At 46.8% G+C, this 25,031-nt stretch overlaps 1 pseudogene; it reads right to left on the reverse strand.

The window, feature by feature from the left end:
- Positions 1 to 14,206: 14,206 nt before the first annotated feature.
- Positions 14,207 to 14,324, reverse strand: LOC129626282 (uncharacterized; annotated as a pseudogene).
- Positions 14,325 to 25,031: the final 10,707 nt, after the last annotated feature.

Raw genomic sequence — 25,031 nt, forward strand, 5'->3', positions numbered from 1 at the left:
ATGCTGGGAAAGATTGAAGGCAAAAGGAGAAGGGGATGGAAGAGGATGAGATAGTTAGATAGTATTACTGACTCAATGGACATGAATTTAAGCAAACTCTGGGAGATAGTGGAGAACAGATGAGTCTGGCATGCTACAGTCCATGGGGTTGCAAAGAGTCACACACAGCTTGAACAACAACAACAACATATATGTAGTAACATATACCTAGCTCATAGGGTTTATATATAATATAGGATTGTGCTGTGATTAGTTGCTCAGCCATGTCCAGTTCTTTGCAACCCCATGAACTGTAGCCTGCCAGGCTCCTCTGTCCATGGAATTCTCCAGACAAGAATACTGGAGTGGGTAGCCATCCCCTTCTCCAGGGGATCTTCCCAACCCAGGGATTGAACTCAGGTCTCCCACGTTGCAGGCAGATTCTTTACTGTCTGAGCCAAGGAAGCCCAAAACTGCAATTTTAATGTTCAAAATATGCTCAAATAGCTCTTGATTTTAAAGACTCTGTATGAGCTAAAGAAAACGTCTGGAGGCCAGATTTTTTCCCTGGCCCTGTGGATTCTGTAACAGCTAAGTTCTCTGCTGATTCTCATCTTCTAGGATCTCTGAATAGGAGAGAGGATGACAAGGAAGGGGTTGCCCCCAACTCAAGTTTACAGGATTAGGATCAGAGGCACCCAACAGAAAATCCTAAAATTATAGTGGCCAAAATAAGAAAGAAGTCTATTTCTTTATCATGTGAAAGAAGTCCAAAGGTGGGCAATGCAGGCTGGTATGGCAACCCCATGAAGACGGTTTCTTCCATCTCTAGCAAGTGGCCTCTTTCCTTATTGCCCAGTACAGCTGCTGGAGCACTGGCCATCACATTTGCAGCCCAGAGAGCAGAGTGGCAGAAGACCATTTCTCTTATAAAGATAGTTTCTGACTTGCTCACAACACTACTATTTATAAGTCACATGGCCATATCTAATTGCAAAAGACACTGGAAAATACCTTGGAGCTAGGAACAAGATAGCTACCTAAAAGAGAGATTGTTACTGAAGAAGAAGAAGATAGTAGATATTAGAAGGCAAATTACCTCGTGTGTGAGGAGGGCATGTGACTAGCTGGAGAGGATATTACCAGGCAGTTAGCCTTTGCCGCCCATGTGACCTCTTTTGCCTCGTGTCTTTGAGCCTCTTTCTGACTCCAAGAAGAAAATTAGAGAACCAGACAGAGAGAGGCCAACTGAATAGAATGACAGCAGCAGCTTACCAACGACCTGCTATATTCCCGGCCCTTGCTGAGCCTTGCAAGAACATCCTCTCAGGTCATTCTCTCTCTCCCGAGAGGCAGCCTTCTGCTCCAGAGCGGAGGGGTCATGTCCTGCCTGTGCCAGCCGTGGTAGGAGAAATCGAGTCATCCCACAGACAGTTACTAACCAGCCTTTTCAGTTTTATCTGCTCTGCATCTCGGCCTTTGGAGATTCCTGGTTCCTCCAACCCCTGAGCCTTCCTGAGGATCTTAAATTGTCTTGTGTCCTGATGAAAGTGAAAGTGTTAGTTGCTCAGTCATGACTGACTCTTTGTGACCCTCCTGGACTGTAGCTCACCCAGGCTCCTCTGTCCATGGAATTCTCCAGGCAAGAATACTGGAGTGGGTAGCCATTCCCTTCTCCAGGGGATCTTCCTGAGCCAGGGATCAGAGCCAGGGATCAAACCCAGGTCTCCCACATTGCAGGGAGACTCTTTACTATCTGAGCCACCTGGCTCCCCCTAAATTGTCAGGTTTTAACCTCTCAGGTTTCTTAAATCGGTCCCCACTCACCATCTGCTTTCCAGCTTCCAGAATGTGGTTGACTCTCCAGATCTGCTGTCATGGCCTCACATGGTCTCTCTGTCCCAGTGGATAAGTGTGTATTTTTTTTAATGTCTTTATGCCATTATACTGGAACTCCAGAGAATAGTGAAGGTAAATATGGGTGCCATGTTTAACTGGCAACCTCCAGCCTGCATCCTTGACTCGGGCAGCCCTCCGCAATTATTCCACTGCATTCCCATCCCACTCCTCTTCCTCCTCACCAGTTCCAGGAGCCTGTTGGACCTGCAGCATATGGGGCTGTCTTTCTCCCGCTGAGCCTGGTTGTACGTATCTCCTGCATCTACAGCCCCAGATCCGCTTCTCAAGGTCAGAGGTCTTGCCTCTTTCTTCTTTGCCCTCAGACAGGTCTGGGCAAGCCCATGGCAGGTAGCTCTGAGTCTCTGGTGTGGCTCATTCCTGAGAGGTCAGGTGTTGGCCTTCATAAGTTAAAATTCAAAGCTGGGGATGCAAGCTAGCCATTTCTAAATTGGAACAGCAGAGAAAATCTCTCCATAAAGGTATATCCTTACTGTGATTACAATGGAATCCAAAGTCAAAAACCTCATTAGAGTGCATTCCTCCTTGTAAACCCCTTAGGAAGGTGCTATCCTAAAGGAAATCAGTCCTGAATATTCATTGGAAGGACTGATGCTGAAGGTGAAACTCCAATACTTTGGCCACCTGATGCAAAGAACTGACCCATTGGAAAAGACCCTGATTCTGAGAAAGAGTGAAGGCAGGAGGAGAAGGGGACGACAGAGGATGAGATGGTTGGATGGCATCACCGACTCTATGGACATGAGTTTGAGTAGGCTCCGGGAGTTGGTAATGGGCAGGAAAGCCTGGCGTGCTGCAGTCCATGGGGTCGCAAAGCGTCAGACATGACTGAGTGACTGAACTGAACTAACGGTACGCACTGTTGTTGGGTGCAGTTGACCTGGCCGGCACCTCCTCCAGGGTTTCCTCCTGTGTCTTGGTTAAGCCCCCACAGGAGATCCCGGTTTGGGTTCAGAAGCCATGTTGTATCAACGTCTCCAAACCCCCGAGTCCCTTCTGCGGGCCGTGATGCTCGTGATACTCATAGGATAAGAGGCACACGGTCCTCAAGAACTAAGTGAGCATCCATCCCTTCTGTTGGGCCTGAGGAATGTTCTGGGATACAGGAGTTGGCTGCGGAATCCAGGGCAGTACCAGGGCAACCCGGACGCTGGGCACCCTGCGAGAACACCTGTGGCAGCAGGTTCGATCCTCAGATGCATCCAGGGTGTGTACTTGTCGCACATGCAGCTTAAAATAGTTATTTCCCGTTTCCCACCCACCCCACCCCACTTTGCCCAGCAAGGCAGATGGTGGACTGGTTCAGAGAGTGGGCTCTTGAACTGGGATGCCTGGGCCCAAACCCGAGCACCAACACCAGCTGTGAAACAAGTCATTTCACCTCTTTCTGCCTTGGTTTCCTCATCCATAAAATGGGGAGACAAAGCACAAATTCTACCCCGTAGGGTTACTGTAATGCATGTAAAGCACTTCAAATGTCTTCTACATTCCTTGCCTAAAATCCCTTACCCAAAATACCAATATCTCAGGGTCCTCGTGCATTTTGGGATTTGGGGAGTTTCGGAGTTTTAGAAAGCATATGTCGTAGGTTATATTAAGATACTAGTGGGAGGGATAAATTAGGAGTTTGGGATTAACATATACACTTGTTGTTTTAGTCACTAAGTCATGTCTGACTCTTTTGCAACCCCACAGACTGTAGCCCACCAGGCTTCTCTGTCCATGGGATTTCCCAGGTAAGAATACTGGAGTGGGTCGCTGTTTTCTTCTCCAGGGGATCTTCTCCCCTCAAGGATTGAACCTGAGTCTCCTGCATTGGCAAGTGGATTCTCTTCCACCAAGCCACCTGGGAAGCCCAACATATACATACTACTATATAAAAAATAGATAACCGACAAGGACCTACTGGATTACACAGGGCACTGTACTCAATATTTTGTAGTAACATATATGGGGAAAGAATCTGAAAAAGAATAGATATATGTATACATATAATTGAGCCATTTTGCTGTACACCTGCAACTAATACATTGTAAATTAACTATACCTCAAAATAAAAAACATTTTTTTAAGATACTAGTGGGGAACTGGGTGAGCATGCCATAATTAAACACATTAATATCTCTGCAGAGTAACATCAATATTCATACAACTGTTCAGGTTGGGTTTTTACCACCAGAGGAGTTTTGGTGCTAACCTTAAATTATTTTGCTCACAACTTTTTTTGGCTCCCAGACTGCAGGTAGGGGATTGTAGGCCTCTGTAAGGGTTTTTGTTATTAGTGTTTAATGAACATTCAGTGTCACGGCCATGTAATCACTTCTTGACTACAACTCAGAGCTTTCACGCTCAAGGCTCTTCTGGGTTCACGGAGTTTTTGGCACCAACAGCTCTGAACAACCTTCAGAGGCAGAGCGGACTCTCCTCTCCTCTGTCTACCCAGGCCCTCAGCTTAGTGGTTTCCCTCTCTGCCCTTCGATATGCTGGTGGGGTGTGGATGCAAATTCAAGTCTTCAAGAGCCTTCTCCAGGGAGCCAGCTGGCCCTCAACAGGAGGGGGGTGGATAAGCCATGAGAAAATGTTTCTGGCAAAGCTTCCATGGGTTTCAGGCAGGAGTCTGGTCTGGGCAGGAGAGATCATGGAGCCAGAGAAGGATTTACGGCTTCTCCACAGCCCCTGGGCGTCCACAAACATCTCTAGGGAGGATGCAGCCACACTTGCTGGAAGGCTTGGGAAGGGATACCGGGAAGTTTCCTCAGGTGAGCCTCCAGAAAACACGTGTGTGACAGGTGCTCAAGACATTAGGGGGGCTTCCCAGGTGGTAAAGGATCCACCTGCCAATACAGGAGATGCGGGTTCAGTCCCAGGGTTGGGAAGATCTCCTGGAGAAGAAAATGGCAACCCACTCCTATATTCTCACCTGGGAAGTCCCTTGAACTGAGGAGCCTGGCGGGCTACAGTCCATGGGGTCACAAAGGGTCAGACACAACTTAGCGACTAAACAGCAACAACAAGGTATTAGGGAGTTAGAATGACTGTTGCAGGGGGCAAAGCACAGCCCCCGAGAGAGGCCTCATCTGGACAACCCTGTCCACACCTCACAGAGCTCCCTCCCCCGCTGTCAGCTTGCTCAGGCATTCCTGGCACAGCTTTCTCAATATGGGACTTTATTTTGCAAATTCATTTCTTTTGGGATTTGTCTGGGAGGGAAAATTCGTTCCTGCGTTCCTATGTCTTGTCAGTGGAGCTTAGGCAATCAAAGACATGAGCCCTTTTCCAAGACTGGGAGAAGAGGGTAATTGGACTCAAACTTCTGTACCACACATGTGGACCCAGCTCCTCAGTCCACCTGTCCAAGACTTCTAAGCCTTATGCCAACTGGAGTCACAGAGGAGCCAGGGTTTCCCCTCCTGTTTTCATCCCCTCCACCATCTGGGGTACTCCCTTTCCCTCTCGGCCACTTAACTCCCCCTCCCCCACAAAAGGACCCAAGACTTGGAACAGTCCCTCTTTGCTCACTTCCTAAGAAAGAATCCCTGCCCAGGAAGAACCCTGGAGTAGGATAGGAGTTAGGAGAATTCAGTCCAAGTTTCAGCTCTGCCCGTCACACACACTGTGACCTGGTCCCTTGTCCCCTCCATGCCTCAATATCCCCATATACTGGAGGGAGAGATTGAATTTGAGCAGAAGCTATAAAATCAAATAGCCAGAGAAACCAGGCAGATGGAGAGCAAGGATCAGGTGAGCTTAGAAAATGCCAGCCCAGCTGAAGGGGACAACAGCTCCCAAAGTCCAGCTCCTCACTGCCATATAGAAGAGTAAGCCCTGTGTTGTGAGATTTCTGATTCTTCAAGAGAAGATGTATTAGTCAGGATAGGCTGCTGTAACAAACAATCCCAAAGCGCATTGCCTTAATATTGTAAAGTTGTTATTTCCTGTTCCCACCACAGTCCAGTGTGGGCCAGCGGGGGGCTCCCCACAGCCATGGAGGGGCCCCGTGCCTTTCGTCTGGTGGCTCTGCCGTCTCCTCAGGCCTAGGGGCCTCCCCTGGATCTTCCCCACCTGCCCCACAGACCCAGAAAAGAGTCTGGAGGGTGGGGAGGGAGGAAGTGGGCAGGAAGTAGGACATATTGTTAATACTTCTGCCCACATTCCACTGGCTACAATGTAGTCACATGGTCCACATAACCAAGAGGGAGGCTGGGAAATTGAGTCTTGCTCTGTTCAGGGCAATAGCAACCCACTCCAGTACTCGTGCCTGGAAAATCCCATGGACAGAGGAGCTTGGTAGGCTGCAGTCCATGGAGTCACTAAGAGTTGGACGCGACTGAGCAACTTCACTTTTCACTTTCACACATTGGAGAAGGAAATGGCAACCCACTCCAGTGTTCTTGCCTGGAGAATCCCAGGGATGGGGGAGCCTGGTGGGCTGCCGTCTATGGGGTCACACAGAGTTGGACATGACTGAAGTGACTTAGCAGCAGCAGCAGCTGTTCAGGGAAAAATAGGGTGTAGGTTTGGTGAAAGGCAGACTTTTGGTTAAAGTCTCTGACACAAGGTGAAAATCTGGATTATATGTGAAATTTTCTAATTCTTAAATATTGGCAAGTCATTAAATTTTTACAAAAGATATTACTTGGATTAAACAAAGCCTTCTTATGAACAGTACAGCCCTCATGCTATGTCTGTGACCACTAGGTTAGAGGGTCTCATCTTGCCCAAATGATCCTACATGGATGGGCCATGGATTGGTGAGGCGGCTGTTTTCAATTACTCACTTACACGTTCACACAGTCATTCAACAAACATTTATTCAACTACTCCATGCCAGACCTTGTGATAGGCAGTGAGGACACAAGAAGAACACAAAGCCCTCTCCTTCCTTTGAAGAGTTCACAGTTGTTTTTACCCCTGGGTAGAAAATAGTGTTCAATTTTTTAAATGAAATTTTAGACTTATTTGACATAGTGCTACATTTTAGCAGAGGAGCATCCCTTAACAGGAAAAAATGACTTCCTAGGGGGAATTCTGGGTTAAGGACTAATAGGGAGAGCAGTAGATAGTGTCAGGAGCCCTGATTGGAAAGTTTGTCCCCTCCAAGCTTTACCATTCAGCATGAGCATGGGCTCAGGCAAGTGGGTTGTCCTAGCTGAGCCTCAGTCTCCACCTCCGTGAAATGGGTATGATAGTACCTATCTTACAGGGCATCTGGGAAACAAGAGAAGGAGTCAGCAAAGCTGAATATGGTGCCTGGCACACGGCAGATACATTACCCCTTGTTTCCCAGTGGCCATGGTGGTGAGCCAGGGGTGATTAGTTTGGGACAACAGTGTCCCAGCATCTCATTTAATTCCCAGTCAGCATTTACTGGGTGTGACCCTGGGCCAGATCCTATACTGGGTGCTGGGGACACAAGGTGAGAAAGAGCTGGCCCACCGAGAGGAACTCATGATCTAAAGGCAGCTGCCTTCTGACCTCACCCATCACAGGTGTGTGCCCTTCATCACCTCAAATCAAAAGGCAGATGGGAGGGCAGGATGCTTGGTCCAGAGTTACTTTTCCAACAAGCATGTTGGTCATCTTGGTTGACATCAGCAAAGAACTATTAGCAGAAGGCTTGTAAGGACCCCAGGGGACTGGGGTGGGGCTGGGGGCTTGAGGTGGACTCAGGCTGGAGAGACAAAGGGTTTCCTTAGGTACCAGTTCACAAAGAGAGCCCTGCACAGATTTTGAAAACAAACTTCCAGTTACCAAAGGGGAAACGTGTGGGGAGAGGGATAAATCAGGAGCTGGGGACTGACACATAGGCATTACTATATATAAAATAGATAACCACTCATAACCTACTTCACTCCAGTACTCTTGCCCCATGGACGGAGGAGCGTGGAAGACTGAAGTCCATGGGGTCACTGAGGGTCGGACACGACTGAGCAACTTCACTTTCACTTTTCACTTTCATGTATTGGAGAAGGAAATGGCAACCCACTCCAGTGTTCTTGCCTGGAGAATCCCAGGGACGGGGGAGACTGGTGGGCTGCCGTCTATGGGGTTGCCCAGAGTCGGACACGACTGAAGTGACTAGCAGCAGCAGCATAACCTACTGCAGAGCACAGGGAACTCTACTCAATATTCTGTAATAACCCATACGGGAAGAGAATCTGAAAAAGAATGGACATATGAATAACTGAATCTCTTAGCTGTATACCTGAAACTAACACAACATTGTAAATCAACTATATTCCAATACAAAATAAAGATTAAAACAAACTAGCAAACAAACAAAAACCAAAGAGAGCTTTGTGACTTGATGCTGTCCCTAGGGCCAGAAAGCTTCCTCTAATCTAAGGCTGTCTACAGTCTTCCAGCCAGCCCTGCGGGGGGAGGGGCAGTCATAAGACTCAGCTGAGAACATGGACTGAAGAAGCAGAGAGATGGTTCCAGTTTGTCCAATGCTATCCAGCTGCTAAGGAGTGGCCCAGAGATTCGAATCTAGGTTTGCACTCTTTTTCTACACTTCACAACAGTGCCAGGGAGAGAGATTTCTGCCGTAGGGCTCAGATGACCTTCTCTGGGGGTTCCTGATCAGCTGCCCCAGGATGGAGGGAGGGAATCCAGCCAGTGAGGGCTCTGAAGGGGTCTGGCAAGAGATAAATTTCTCTGTCTGAGGCCTGCAGGCTGTCTGGAAAGCCGGAGTTCCTCCCTCCCTTCCCGGTTGATTGCCAGCTCTGACTGTTACAGGTTGCTTCGGCCTTCCGAATCTGTGGTTCTACTATGCACCAGGCTCTGCTCAAAGTACACTGAGGGTACAGGGTGAGCTAGACAGACAGACATGGACTCCAGCTTCACAGGGCAGCTAACCTATTCTGGAGGCCTCATGGACCAAGCGATGCTTGAACACAGATGAACAAGATAAGAAGCTGTACGCCACATTCAATAGGAGTGGGCAGGGTAGAGGCTCCATTCTGGGATGAGGTAGAAATGAATTTACCAGGCTTACCTTGAAGCTCCGAAGCTTAAGCTCTAGAGCCCCTCATTTGCCAGATGCCTTCCAGTGACCTGGGAGGAGCCCAAGCAGGACACATTCAGGGTCACATGCTGATGCAGAGTTTGCCAAAGTAAGCTAGTTGAACTGCGGATGATGAAGAATGTTGCCTCTTTACTCTTTGACATCCCCCTTGGTCATACTTCCCCTTATTTGGGTGTCACGGGCACGGCGGTGACATTTTTGGGGATCTAGCTAAGGGGAAGCTGTCATGGAATGCCACATTGATGAAAAATAAAACTCAAAATATATCACTGCTAAGAGGACATTTGCAACAAACTGCTTAATAGGCAGCATCTTAGTCAAAAGGTTTTTAAGATGCATGATCAAGGAAATAGGAAAAGTCCTGAAATCTTACAGCTCCCCTATGAAAGAAACTTAATACATGTTTTTCTAAATTTGACAACAGTCCTAAAAATTTATGACCTCATTTATAATGAGTTGTGAAGCTGGGAAGAAACTTTTCTAAATGATCAACAATTAAAAAAAAAAATCTTTTGGTCAACTGTGCTAGAGAAAAGGCCAAATGCTCTTATTTTCTCTAAAGAAAATGACACTACAAAATCAATGTCATATGAAGAGGTGATCCTAAAAGCATACAGCCAAAACTTAGGAATAAAAAAAAAATTTTATGGATGTGTATCAGGCAATAAATATAAATATTATTATTTTTCTAGATATTGTCTAGGGTCTATAAGCTTGTTTAAAAATATTCATCTATTTGGTTGCACTGGGTCATAGTTGCAGCACACAGGAATTCTTAGTTGTAGCATATGAACCCTTTAGGGCATGTGGGATCTAGTTCCCTGCCTGGGGATCAAACCTGGGCTGTCTGCATTGGGAGCACAGAGTTTTAGCCACTGGACCACCAGGGAAGTCTCTGTTTATCATCTTCTAAAAATTTGTTGTGATTCTGTTTCTTGTTCTAAATATTCCCATTCTTATCTGATTTTGTCTTCTTTTTTCTTAAAGAAGGTCTCCCAGCTTTAAAAGTTTCAGGTCCACAAAACCTGGCTATCCTCTTATGGAGAGGGTAAGGCATGTGCAAAGGTCCAATGGCAGGGGGTGGGAGCTGGGCTGTGATCGGGAAATAGAATCACAGAGAAGACCGGAAGAGGAGAGGAGAGCGTACTGCCTGTAACCCCGACTTGACTTCTCACTGCCTGTGTGGCCAAAGACGGGGGAGAGCCTTTGGACCCTAATCCAAAGAGACCAAGGCCAAAGAAAGGACCTCATAAGTCATTTCCTCCCCCTCCTACCAGTGTAGGGATCCTCTTCTTGACAGTTGCTTACTGAGCCTTAACTCTGCACGCTTCCTGAGTTGGGGAGCTCACTTCCTCCCCCAAATGTGATATTGCCACAGATCAAAACTCTGGTTGTTAAACTTCCTTCAAGTTGACCCCGTCTGTGCTTCCTTTTTGGGTTGTCTTCTTCCCTAGTGTCCCCAGAAGTAACTGGTCGCTTCTTCTCATTTCATAATAGCACTGCAGACACGTGAGACCAGGGTTCAAGTATGTTCCTGCCCAGGATTACCTGGTTTCCTTCAGAGATTCTTCCTATGACTTGACTTCCATGGATTTTCCCACCCATTATGTCAAAGATTTCTAACTACACATACATATGTGATGATGATGATGATAATAGCTGACACACCTTGGATGCTTACTGTGTACTAGGCTCTGTGCTGGGTGTTGTTTGTGCTTAATCTTTATGACAATCCTGGGAAATAGGCACAGCTATGAAGCCCATTTTACAGATGAGGAAACTGAGGCTCAAAGTAATTAACCTTTCCAGGTTACATAACATATAGGTGGTATAATCTCCAACTTTAGAGCTCATGCTTTTAATCCCCACAAGAAGTAGCTGGAAGTAGGGAATTCCAATTTGTGTAATATGAGAATAATATTGATTGGGCTTTCCTGGTGGCTCAGCTCGTAAAGAATCTGCCTGCAATGCGGGAGAGCTGGGTTTGATCCCTGGGTTGAGAAGATCCCCTGAAGAAGGTAAAGGCTGCCCACTCCAGTATTCTGGCCTGGAGAATTCCATGGACGGTACAGTCCCTGGGGTCGCAAACAGTCGGACATGACTGAGTGACTTCCACTTCACATAATCAATGTAGGTCGCTCCATCAGGAAGCTATGACAGCTTATAGTTGTACAAGTGTCAAGTAACTAAACTGTAAAATACACAGGCCAAAACTTGACAGAACTGAAGGGAGAATTAGCATCTACAGCAGTTGAAGATCTAAAAAATATTTCTTTAAATTATAATTATGGTAGAAGACACATAAAAAATGTACCATATTAACCATTTAAAGTGTATAATTTTGTAGTATTATGTATATTTACATTTTTTCTAAATGATTTCCAAAGTTTTTCACATTGTAGAGCAGAAATTCAATTCATTAAGCAACTTCCCATTTCCCCTCCCTCAGCCCCGGGCCATCATCCTTCTACTTTCTTTTTTTTTTTTAACATACATTTTATTTTGTTGAAGTATAGTCACTTTACAATGTTGTAGTAATTACTGCCGTACAGCAAAGTGATTCAGTTATACACAGACACACACACATCTTCTTCCATACTCTTTTCCATTATGGTTTATCCCAGGGTATTGAATACTGTTCCCTGTGCTATACTATAGGACCTTGTTGTTTACTCATCCTATACGTAATAGTTTGCATCTGCTAATGCCCACCCTTCTGCTATGAATCTGACTACTCTAGGGAACTCATATAAGTGGAATCATATAGTTCTTTCTTTTTGTTTTGCTTCACTTAGTATAACGTTTTCAAGTTTCATCATGTTGTAGCACATGTCAGAATCTCCTCTTTTTTAAGGCTAAATAATACACCATTGTATGTAGATATGCATTTTGCGTATTCATTCCTGTGTGTACAAATGTCAGTAGCTGGAGATCTTAATACCTTTTTCTCAGTCATTTATGGGTCAGCTAGTGACGAACCAAACCAGTAGAATCATAATGTGGGGCTTCCACGGTGCTCAGTGGTGAAGAATCAGCCTGCCAATGCAGGAGGCTCCGGTTCAACCCCTGCTCCAGGAAGATCCCTCGTGCCTTGGAACACCTAAGCCTGTGCACCACAACGACTGAGTCTGTGCTCTAGAGCCTGGAACCATAACTACTAAGGCCCTCAAGCCCCCACTGAAGCCCACGCACCTAGAGCCTGTGCTCCACAAGAAAAGCTACCACAATGAGAAGCCCACACACCACTGCTGCAACTAGAGAAAAACCTGCTCAGCAACAAAGACCCAGCACAGCCAAAAATAAAATAAATAAAGACACATTAAAAAAATAAGGGGGATATATGGCATCTAGAAAAATGGTACTGATGAAGCCACCTGCAGGGCAGCAATAGAGATGCAGACACAGAGAACAGACTGTGGGCACAACGGGGGAAGGAGAGGCTGGGGCAAATTGAGAGCAGCACTGAAACACATACATCACCGTATGAAAAATAGACAGCAAGTGGCAATCAGCTGTATGGCGCATGAGCTCAGCCCAGGGCTCTGTGGCAACCTAGAGAGCTGGGATGGGGTGGGAGGGGGCAGGGAGGTTCAGGAGGGAGGGGACAGAGGTATACCTATGGCTGATTCATGTTGGCGAATGGCAGAAACCAATACAACATTGCAAAGCAATTATCCTCCGATTAGAAATAAACAAATTAAGTTAAGGAAACATAATGGGGACTTCCCTGGTGGTCCAGTGGCTATGACTCTACACTCCCAATGCATGGGACCTGGGTTCAATCCCTGATCAGGGAGCTAGATCCTGCATGCCACAACTAAGACCCCGCACAGCCAAATAAACAAATAATAATACTTTAAAAACATAATGATCTAGATAATACCAGCAACTACCTTGAGCTAATTGATACTTAATGGTTCATTATAACCAATGACTTCTCTTCAAGTGCATGGGGTACCTTCACCAGGGTAGACGTATGCTCTGCCTTAAGCCAGTCTCACTATATTTCAAAATATTGAAATCTTACAGAGTGTTCTCTGATCACAGTGAAAGTGAAAGTGAAGTCGCTCAGTTGTGTCAGATTCTTTGCGACCCCATGAACTGTAGCCCACCAGGCTCCTCTGTCCATGGGATTCTCCAGGCAAGAATACTGGAGTGGATTGCCATTTCCTTCTCCAGGGGATCTTCCCGACCCAGGGATTGAACCCAGGTCTCCTGCATTGCGGGAAGATGCTTTAACCTCTGAGCCACCAGGGAAGTGGGATGGAATTATATATTAATAATGACATATCTAAGACAAACCCACATATTTAGAAATTACACATTTATAAATAACTCAAGCATCCAAGAAGAAACAATGAAGAAAATTAAAAATATTTCCAACTAAGTGAAAATGAACAAACAGTATATCATCACCTGTGGGATGAATCAAAAGCAATGTCTAGGAGAATTTTTAGCTTTTAATGCTTATGTTGGAAAAGAATAAAATTCTGATACTCTGGCCTTTATGGAGAGTCTCTCAAATATCCTCTAATAAATCTCTCCTATTCAAACTAGCTAGAGTGATTTCGTTTCCAAGTAAGAATTTTGGTTGATCAAATAATTAGTACCAGGAGTGGGGCCCATGATGATTAATTTTATGTGTCCACTTGGTTGGGCTCTGTTGTCCCATTGTTTGGTCAAGTATAGATGTTGCTAAAGGTATTTTATCGATGTGATTAACATTTACAAACAATCGGCTTTAAATAAGGAATGTTACCCTCCATAATGTAGATGGGCCTCCTCCAGTGAGCTGAAAGTCCTAAGTGCAAAAAATGAGTTTTTCCAGAGAAGAAGGAAATCTGCTCCAAGACTGTAACATAGACCTTTCTCTCCCTTTCTCTCTCTCGTGTGTGTGTGTGTCTTAGTGAGGCATCTAAGATGCCTAATCCTTCCTGATCACCAAGTCCTATTAGCATGATATTATCAATAAATTGGACCAGCGTGGTACTCATGCGACAGTGAGACAGACACACAGAGCTGGAGGATTGACCTAATAGTAAAGAAAGGGGTGAAGGTGAGCCACTCTTCCTGCCAGTGAAATCAACCTGCTCTGGAGCAGGAGAAAGAGCCCTGAGTATGATTTTGCTGATTCTGTAACATTGGTAAGTCACTTTCCTTCTCCGGATCTTAGTTTTCTCATCTGTAAACTGAGAGGGCTGGATAAGACAACCTCCAAAGACCCTGTTTTTCCTTCTAATCCTGAACTTCTGCCAATGATCAGAGCTTCCTGTCTCGCCAGCTGTGGGATGCTGTCCAATCTACTAATCTCACTCATCCTCAGTCTTCTTCCTTGAGAAATATATTAAACTGATAAGAACAAATACTACACTTGATCTTAGCCAAAAGGCCAAGAAGCGATTCCTTGAGAAATATAGTTAATAACCTACAGTCTCTCAGCGTGTCTGTGCAACTGAAATGCAGCCCCAAGGCAGTAAGCTCCTTGATTAAGGGCACTGGCTTTAGCCATGGTCCAGACTTGACTTTGAGTCCCAGACCCACCACTGCTTGGCTGAGTGAACACCTTGGGCAACATTCTCCTCTGTCAGCCTCCGTTTGCTTATCTGCTAGATGAAGACAATAGTACCCACCTCACAGGATTTCGTGAGGATAAAATGAGATCCTGGTTGTAAAGTGCTTGTCATATCTTAGATGTCTGATGAGTCTGGGCCTCTTCTCTGCCTGAATCTGCACCATTATCTTTCAAAGCTTCAGTTTCTTCATATATGAAGTGGGATTAGTAAATCCTCATTACAATCACAGGAACTTCACACACGGCTTGAATCCACTCAATGTTCCCACTAGACAAATACAAGGTTCAATTGTCTTTTCCACTAGGGACAAAGGCATAAAAGGACTCTGTAGGGTAACAGATGCGTCTAGGTAAAGGACACACACTCGGCTTCCTTAAGCACTAAGGGGGCCAGGAGTGGGCCAGAAGAGCAGAGGGTGGCACCTGGAACTGGTTATTTGCCCCCTGAGGCTCCCTCTGGGAGGAGAGGCGTCTAGTCAGCAGCAAAGAGAGACCGCCAATGGGAAAGGCATCAGGGCTGCCCACCCTGCAGCCCACCCCAGGCCCAGCTGGCTCAGGAAGGCGAGGTCAGCCATCACCAGATATCTGACCCCACGGAGGCCCCGCCAGCCTCAGCTGGTCCATGCTACAGGCCCAGCCACATCTGGTGGCATGATCTTAGAGCAACGATCTGTGGACACCAGACATGTGCAGCCTGGGGCAAAGTGGGGCTGGCCTGCCAATGCAGTCCCTCATCCCCTGACCTCACCCCTCCTGATCATCCATCAGGAAGCTGGGCCCCCAGCTCTCAGCCCATTATAATAACCACCATTCTCCCCCACACGGTTCACCACACAGGCTCCACCGTGGGCCTCAGCAGGCCCTCCTAAAGGCCTGCAAGGGAGGGAGGGGGAGGGCAGAAAGAGAGACTGGGCAGATGACCAACTCCACTTTATAGGCAAGGAAACTGGGGCCCAGAGAGAGCCAGTTTATCTGTCTGCCTCCCACTGGACTATGAGCAACTTGAAATGAAGGATTAGGTCCTGCTCATTCCGTCATTCATTCCAGGCAGAGGAAATAGTGAATGCAAAGGTCCTGGGGCAGGAATGCATTTGGTAGCTTAGAGAATGATCTCAGTCAGCAAATGAGAATTACAGGAGATGAGCTGGTGAAGTGAGCACTGGCCAGACCATGCAAGGCCTCATACAACATGGAAAGGAGGCTGGCTTTTATTCCAATTGCCAAGGAAATCCCTGGAAGGTGTCTACTCTGAGAACAGACACGGAGAAGACAACAGCCAGTCAGGCAGGTCTGTTCTCATCTTCTGGTGTCAAATGTGAGAATCAGGCAGTTAAATGTCCTCACAGAGCATGACCCATGCCGTGCTGGGGACCCAGTGGGGTGGCGAGAGAACATGGGGCCCTGCCCCAGCCCAAGTGGCCAAGAGTACTTCCCAGGAAAAGAGGCATTTCTGCTGAGACCTGATGGCTGACCCAGAGTCAGCTGGTTTGAAAGAGTTGCAGGAAGGGACAGGAAGGAACATTCCAGGCAGAGGGGGAAGTAAGTACAAATGCCTGAAATGAGGGAAAGCCCGGGGCTTTAGGGGACCATTAGAAGTTTAATATGGCAACACGGCAGATGGCAAGCAGGGGTTGGCCCGGATGGTGATGAGGTGCGGGGATGTCCAGCACATGTCTGCCTCTCTCATTTGACCTTGACATCTGAGCCTCGTCCTATGTCAGGAAGCAGTCTTCTACCACAGGACTTGACTTCTAAGGGCTACTTTGTATTATTCCATTGTACATTCTGTTGTACAGTAACCAGTCCCCCGGCATTGACCATTCAGAGTCTCTCTAGTTTTTCCCTATTATAAACAATGCTGTGATGAACATCTTTGTCTATATATCTTAGTACACATGTATTATTATCTCAGTGTAGTAAGGATGGAAGTCGTGGGGGCTGACCAGGGCCCAGTCCTGGAGGCTTCTTGGGCAGCCCTTTGTTGAGTATCTGCTTAAAGGGCCATAAACAGAGAGATGCTGGGAGAAGGCTTCAGGGAGTGATAAAGAGCCGTGACCATGAACTCTGGCTGCCCAGGCCAGATAAAGACTAGAGAGGAGCCCCAGGCCTTGGGCCCCACCTGTTCTGTATGCTGCATGTTTGTCCAGCTGTCCTGGTGCACTGGCTCCTGGCCCCTTCCAAGAAGCAGCAGAAATACTTAAGATGTGGGTCTGAAAAGTTAGCCCACCAGATGTGGGGTTCAGACCATTTGCTCCTCGGGGAGAAGGTCAAGGTTTAGAACTCCTTCCTAATTGCGAGTCACCGTGCCAGGGATGGGGTCTGTGATGAGATTGTGATCAGCCTGCCCTACCTGCTTCCACGTGGGCTTTTTCATGTTCTCCTGATGTGTAGGAGTCCCTCAGCTAGTTTTAGAGGATTTTCCCCACAGGAAACAGTTCTGTATGTAGCTGGAGATTCAGTGAGTCTGTGAAAGGAAGTGAATTCAGCATCCTCCCAGGCCGCCGTCTTGCACCAGAACTGAAACAAAATACTGCAGACTGAGCACGGACCTAAAAATAAGCCTCTATTGAAACCACAGGTCTACCACTAAAGAGCTGAGTGACTCTGGGCCACTCACCCAAACACTCTGAATTTCAGTGTCTTCACTGGTACAGCGGGGGAAAATAACGAAGATGGTTGTGAAAGTTAAATGAGATTACCAAGCACTTGGCCCATACATAGTCCATGCTTTTAAATAAACAACCTATATTTTCATTGTCATCTTGGGTTTCTATCCCTTTAAAAATTTGCATGCTATACAATTTAATCATTTAAAGTATGTAATTCAATGGGGTTTACTATATTCATCACAATCAGTTTTGGAACTTTTTCATCATCCCTCCCTCAAAATATCCTGTACCCATGAGGAGTCACTCCCTAGCCAACCCCTCTCCCTGCTAATCTCCCACCCCTCCCAGTCCAAGGCAACCACCCATTTATTGTCTGTCTTTGTGGATTTGCCTATAAATGGAATCATACAAGATAGAAAGTGCACAGAGTCCTCTTGTGACTGGCCTGTTTCACTGAACATAATGTTTTCAAGGTTCATCGATGGTGTAACATACATCAGTACTTCATTCCTTTTTAGACCATGGGGTCACTGAGAGTCACTGAGCAACTTCACTTTCACTTTTCTCTTTCATGCACTGGAGAAGGAAATGGCAACCCACTCCAGTGTTCTTGCCTGGAGAGTCCCAGGGACGGCAGAGCCTGGTGGGCTGCCGTCTATGGGGTCACACAGAGTCGGACACGACTGAAGTGACTTAGCATTAGCATTAGAGGGTGTGTAGAGGTATCTCACTGTGGTTTTGACCTGCATTTTCTTGATGGTTGTTGTCTCATTTTTTCAATGGAATCCCCTTCATGTCCAGGGACAGATAAATCCTGGGATATCCCATTCCTAACATGGAAGCACTAACTCATCACAAAGAAAGAAAAAAATCTTACAGGTCTGTTATTAACCCACAACATTTCTTAAAGTGGCTCTTCCATAAATCAACTGACTATTTCCCAGCTTTGGGGGCATTGGGACAATTCTAATTTTCTTCTATTATTTCTAATAATTATAAATTACTGGCCATTCCATGGGAAATGCCCATAATAAGTGAACAAAAGCAGGACAAGAAATACTCAGTTTAACTGACATATATACACTACCAAGTGTGAAATTGCTAGCAAGCAAGAAGCTGTTCACAGCACAGGGAGCTCAGCTCGGTGCTCTGTGATGACCTCGTAGGGTGGGATGGGGGTGCGGTGGGAGGGTCAACAGAGGGGGGATATATGTATACACATAACTGATCCACATTGTTGTACAGCAGAAAGCAACACAACATTTTAAAGCAATTATACTCCAATTTAAAAATAATAATAATAAAGGTACACTTAAAAGTACTCAGTTTAATCATCTAAGCTGAAAAAAAAAGTTTGTTAATCCATCCAAATATGCTTTAAGCACCATCCTGGTGTTAAGGCTCATGCTATCTTATTTATGGACAAAGTCTGAAAAGGAATAGCAAAAACGAAACTACAGTATGGGGGTAGAGAATTAAGTACAAACTACTAGATACAAAATAAGCTCCAAGGATATTCCCTGATAGCTCAGTTGGTAAAGAATCTGCCTGCAATGCAGGAGACCCCGGTTCAATCCCTGGATTGGGAAGATCCCCTGGAAAAGGGAAAGGCTACCCACTCCAGTATTCTGGCCTGGAGAATTCCATGGACTGTATAGTCCATGGGGTCACAAAGAGTTGGACGCAACTTTCACTTTCAAGGATATATTGTACAATATGGGGAATATAGACAATGCTTTATAATAACTATATATGGAGCATAACCTTTAAAAATTCTAAATTGTTATGTTGTACATCTGTAACTTATATAATATTGTACAGAAACCATACTTTAGTTAAAGAGCGTAACATACTACTTGTGTTGAGGGTGACAGGAGTTCTGGGTGAGAGAAGTCCCACCCTTCCCCATCTCTATTTCCCAAAATAGAACACTGACCGCACAATTGCACTCATCTCACGCACTAGTAAAGTAATGCTCAAAATTCTCCAAGCCAGGCTTCAGCAATATGTGAACCATGAACTTCCTGATGTTCAAGCTGGTTTTAGAAAAGGCAGAGGAACCAGAGATCAAATTGCCAACATCAGCTGGATCATAGAAAAAGCAAGAGAGTTCCAGAAAAACATCTATTTCTGCTTTATTGACTATGCCAAAGCCTTTGACTGTGTGGATCACAATAAACTGTGGAAAATTCTTCAAGAGATGGGAATACCAGACCACCTGATCTGCCTCTTGAGAAATTTGTATGCAGGTCAGGAAGCAACAGTTGGAGCTGGACATGGAACAACAGACTGGTTCCAAATAGGAAAAGGAGTTCATCAAGGCTGTATGTTGTCACCCTGTTTATTTAACTTATATGCGGAGTACATCATGAGAAACGCTGGACTGGAAGAAACACAAGCTGGAATCAAGATTGCTGGGAGAAATATCAATAACCTCAGATATGCAGATGACACCACCCTTATGGCAGAAAGTGAAGAGGAACTCAAAAGCCTCTTGATGAAAGTGAAAGTGGAGAGTGAAAAAGTTGGCTTAAAGGTCAACATTCAGAAAACGAAGATCATGGCATCCGGTCCCACCACTTCATGGGAAATAGATGGGGAAACAGTGGAAACAGTGTCAGACTTTATTTTTCTGGGCTCCAAAATCACTACAGATGGTGACTGCAGCCATGAAATTAAAAGAGGCTTACTCCTTGGAAGGAAAGTTATGACCAACCTAGATAGCATATTCAAAAGCAGAGACATTACTTTGCCAACAAAGGTTCGTCTAGTCAAGGCTATGGTTTTTCCTGCGGTCATGTATGGATGTGAGAGTTGGACTGTGAAGAAGGCTGAGCGCTGAAGAATTGATGCTTTTGAACTGCGGTGTTGGAGAAGACTCTTGAGAGTCCCTTGGACTGCAAGGAGATCCAACCAGTCCATTCTGAAGGAGATCAGCCCTGGGATTTCTTTGGAAGGAATGATGCTAAAGCTGAAACTCCAGTACTTTGGCCACCTCATGTGAAGAGTTGACTCATTGGAAAAGACTCTGATGCTGGGAGGGATTGGGGACAGGAGGAGAAGGGGATGACAGAGGATGAGATGCCTGGATGGTATCACTGACTCGATGGACGTGAGTCTGAGTGAACTCTGGGAGTTGGTGATGGACAGGGATGCCTAGTGTGCTGTGATTCATGGGGTCGCAAAGAGTCAGACACAACTGAGCGACTGATCTGATCTGATATTACCTTTGTGATGATAAAACCAAGGGGGGAAAAAAAAAACTACTAATCTAAGGACAACGGGAGGAACAATTCTTGAGCCAGACCCTCAAAGCCATTATTTTGTGGAATCTCTACACAGCCCTTGGGAGGTTATTAGTAATAATAACAGCCAATATTATGGCACTTTCTATGTATCTAGCACTGTTCTACCAGTTAGGGACCATTACTGCCCCCATTTTACAGATGAGGAGACTGAGGCTAGGCAAAGAGATGCCCTTCCACTTTGGTGCTCTGTTTTCCCACATCACATACACGTGCAAAGCCTCATATAAACTCAGGCTCACATTTAAGTCCACACCTGCACCCTCAGACAGGAGCACACATACCACGGCCAGATACACGTGTGTACTCACACACATGATGACTCATATCCAAAGGCACGTGTACAGAAATGCATGTGTACATGTGGGCTCGTCTGCATGTGTATATATATATATATGCCATGTGCACACAGCCCATACACTACTGGACAAACATCTGAGAGTGGGAAAAGGGTGCAGATAAAGGGGCCAAAGTCCAGCCCTTGCCTCCTCCCCACATCCTCAAAGCGCTGCTGCTGGCGGGTGTGTACAGGCCTGGGTGGGGCGTGTACAGGTAGTCCTAGACTCAAAGGGCAGAGCTGACCTTGCACTAGAAACCCTGGGTCACAAACTGCCTTCCAAATGGGGCTACAGCGACTAAGGGGCCTCACCTGATGGCCAAATCCCCCAACCAGAGGACCCAAACTGAGGCCCGAGGTGTGCCCAAGCCTGTGCCAGGGGCTCCAGGGGCTGCACAAAAAAGGCATGATCCGGGGCCTCCAGGGCTCCCCAGGGTATGGAGGAGACAAGATTCACATCCAGCCGCCCTTCTGGGAGGCCGCATGGCAGAGTGGTCATCTGCAAGCGTTGTAGCAACGGGAAGGCTTAGAATCCTGGTTCTACCCCTTACTGACTGTGTGATCTGAGCAAGCTGGTTAACTGATCAGTGCCTCAGTTGTCCTCCCTGTAAATGGGGTAAATTCTAATCCCTACCCCTTGGGGTTGTTGCTTAACCAGAACTACCAAAGTCTGTATTTGTAAAATAAACTGTCTCAGGCAAAGGGAGTTATGAGGATGGAGGGAGGCAGGACAGGCACTGAGTGCAAAGGAGCTCCTCAGGATCCCAGCCCCGCGTCCTACTGGCTGGGCCACCTCGGACAAGTCAGACAACCTCTCTGAACCTCAGCTCCTCCTCTGTAAACGTTGCCCAAGTCATTCTTAATCATTAGACATGTTTCCATTGAGAACTTACTACGTATCAGGCATCATGCTGGGTGTGGAGAATGCGGCAATGAGCAAGCCAGGTGGTCCCTGTCTGCCCGGAGCCCGCAGCCTTAGAGAAAGGATAAAGTGGAAACATCTGGTACATAGTAGGGGTCCAATCAGCGTTCCTCCCCTTCTTCCTTTTCTATCACTGTTAGGTCCGTGCATCCATATTGTAGAGCATTTGGAGACTTCCCTGGTGGTCCAGTGGCTAAGACTCTGTGCTCATAATACAGGGGGCCTGGGTTTGATCCCTGGTCAGGGAACTAGATCCCACTATGCCACAATTAAAGAGCCCATAGGCTGCAACTGAAAAAAAAACCCCACCTGCTGATCCCATGTGATGCCACTAAGACCCAGCACAGCCAAAAACAAAAAACAAACTGCATAGAGTTTGGCAGATACAGGGCGGGGCTGAGGTGGGGAAAATCTATCACCCAGAATCCCACTACCCCTAACAAAACCCCCAGCTTCATTTTTGCCAATCTTCTTATCCAGTACAGGGCTAGGTTCAGGGTAAGATGCTCGGTACAATGTTCAGATTAATCAACACGTTACATTTGTCATCAGCTGGAAACAGCCGATTACACTGTAGCATATTTACTGACTCTAAGCAACCCAAACCATCAAGGCCATATCTTCTCCGCAGAGAGGCTTTTCCCTTCTTTGGGACCAGTAACATTTCCATTTTATAGAAAAGGACGCCGAGGCTCAGAGAGGTCAAGTCACTTGCCCAAGGTCACACAGACTAAAACGTGAAGAGCCAGCTCAGGAAGCCAGAGTCTCTTACCTACACTGTCCTAGGTTGTGGGATGCAGTGAGAAGTGGACTTAAGGGCTTTGGGAACGTGAACCAGCAGCCCAAGGTTTGGGGAGCCCTTTTAGGCCAGATGCAACCCACCCCCATCATTGCTCCAGACACAGAAGCACAGAAAACTACCAGGCTCCTGGCTGGTCTTGTGGGGTCTCTTTGGGGTCCAGAAACCTCTCACTCTTACCCGCTTCGGGAGCTCCGGGATGCCTGCTTAGCCAGGGTACAGAGACGGCATGCCATTTGTGATTTCTGGTGCCCGCCAGTGGGCAGAGAGAGCAAATCTCTGGATCCCTCAAGTTGCCGGGAGCCAGAAAAGTCAGTGGCCCCTACCCCAGCTAATGTTGGCTGCCGCTTACCACGTGCAGGCCCCACGCGCAGGCGCTTTTACACCTAATCTAACGCGATTCCTGCCAAGAACTCTCTCCAGGTCAGAACCGTGATTATCACTGGTTATAAATAATCTGAGACTTGGGAAAATGACTTTCTAAGGGCACATAGGTGGTTGGTGATGGAACCAGGAATCAAGACATTGGAGCTCAGTTCCCGCGCTGGGATATGGACCCTTGGGGCTGGACACAGAGGTGGATTTACACCCCTCTCCCTGGTGGCTCAGCGGTAAAGAATACACCTGCAATGCAGCAGACACGGGTGATGCAGGAGACACGGGTTCAATTCCCAGGTCAGGAAGATCTAGAGAACGAAATGGCAACCCCCTCCTGTATTCGTGCCTGGGAAATCCCATGGACAGAGGAGCCTGGCAGGCTACAGTCCATGGGTTTGCAAAAGAGTGGGATACAACTTAGCAACTAAACAACCAAAATCTTTGCAGGCTGGGGGCGGGGGGAGGTTCTGCAATGCATTTAGAGGGTCACATTTGAGAAAATGTGCAAAATTAAGACATTTTAGTTACAGTTGGTTAAGACCACTGTCTCCTTCTACTCCAGCCCTAGAATGATGTCTTTGTCTAGTAGGTGATAAAGATGTATTAATAAGTAATTTGTGTGTTTAATAGATTGGGTTGAATGAGCAACTGCATGATAGGGGAATAAATGACTGAAGTGCCCTTTAATCTTAAAGGAAGGGCAGGGTTTTCGTGAGTGCTCCTCATGCAGCCTCAGGGTGCCCTTCACAGATAGATCGAACTTGGGCCGTGGGTGGCCTTGAATGTCAAGGCGAGGAATCAGGCAATGGGCAGTCACGGGAGGTTTTAGAGCAGAGGGCAGACTTGAGGGTAACTGTCAATTAGGCAGGAGTTGACTGTCAGGTATGAAGACAGGGCCCTGTGACTGGGGGACCATTTGATTGGCTCATATAAAAACAGTCCTCACCCAGCACCACCAAAGAGCTAGTAATGTGATAGGGTTACCTTCCATCGGAATGCTTCTTGGGGAAAAATGCCTCCAGGAGGCCGCCGGTCCCTGGGACAGAGAGTCCAGGCTGCTGCTGCTGCTAAGTCGCTTCAGTCGTGACTGACTCTGTGTGACCCCATAGACAGCAGCCCACCAGGCTCCCCCATCCCTGGGATTCTGCAGGCAAGAACACTGGAGTGGGTTGCCATTTCCTTCTCCAATGCATGAAAGTGAAAAGTGAAAGTGAAGTTGCTTGTGTCTGACTCCCAGCGACCCCATGGACTGCAGCCTACCAGGCTCCCCCATCCATGGGATTTTCCAAGCAAGAGTAGTAGAGTGGGGCGCCATCGCCTTCTCCGAGAGTCCAGGCTAGGAGAGTCCAAATGTCTTGGTGGGTGTTCAGCCTAGATTTGTTCAGCATTCTGTGTGCCTGGTCCAATGTGGGGGGAAGCTGGGGCCCTGCCCAGGTCAGGCACAGGGTCCCAGGGCCCCAGGCATTACTGAATGTTCCACTCTTGCTGTGAAGTGCAGTGGCCATTCCTCAGAAGAGGAAATTGAGGTCTGGAAACTGGTGAGGCAGTGGTGAACCCATGAAAATCCAGCCCCAACTAATGTCTCCTTTACTCAGCTCCAGGCCAGCCTTTTTCTCCCCTTCCCTGGTCTTTCTAAATGTCAAGAATTCCAGCTACCAACAAAACAAACAAACACCCCCTCCCAAGAAAACCACCAGCTATTATTTATTTAGTCTTGTTTTGAGCCACCTCCTGTTGCTGCTGCTAAGTCACTTCAGTCGTGTCTGACTCGGTGAGACCCCATAGACGGCAACCCACCAGGCTCCCCCGTCCCTGGGATTCTCCAGGCAAGAACACTGGAGTGGGTTGCCATTTCCTTCTCCAATGCACAAAAGCGAAAAGTGAAAGTGAAGTCGCTCAGTTGTGTCCGACTCTTCGTGACCCCATGGATTGTAGCCTACCAGGCTCCTCCGTCCATGGGATTTTCCAGGCAAGAGTACTGGAGTGGGATGCCATTGCCTTCTCTCATCTCCTGCATATCCCATTACCTGATTATTTCTCCAGCAAACCTGTGAGTGAGACGAAGAGTTATTATTCCCATTTTGCAGATAAAGAGTTAGCCCAGAGAGGTGAAGCTACTTACCCAAAGCCACACAGTGGTAAACAGCTGAGTACAATCAAACCCAGAGTCCAGAGGCTCCCCCAGA

Source organism: Bubalus kerabau, chromosome 13 (assembly GCF_029407905.1).
Source record: "Bubalus kerabau isolate K-KA32 ecotype Philippines breed swamp buffalo chromosome 13, PCC_UOA_SB_1v2, whole genome shotgun sequence".
Classification (NCBI taxonomy): Eukaryota; Metazoa; Chordata; class Mammalia; order Artiodactyla; family Bovidae; genus Bubalus; species Bubalus kerabau.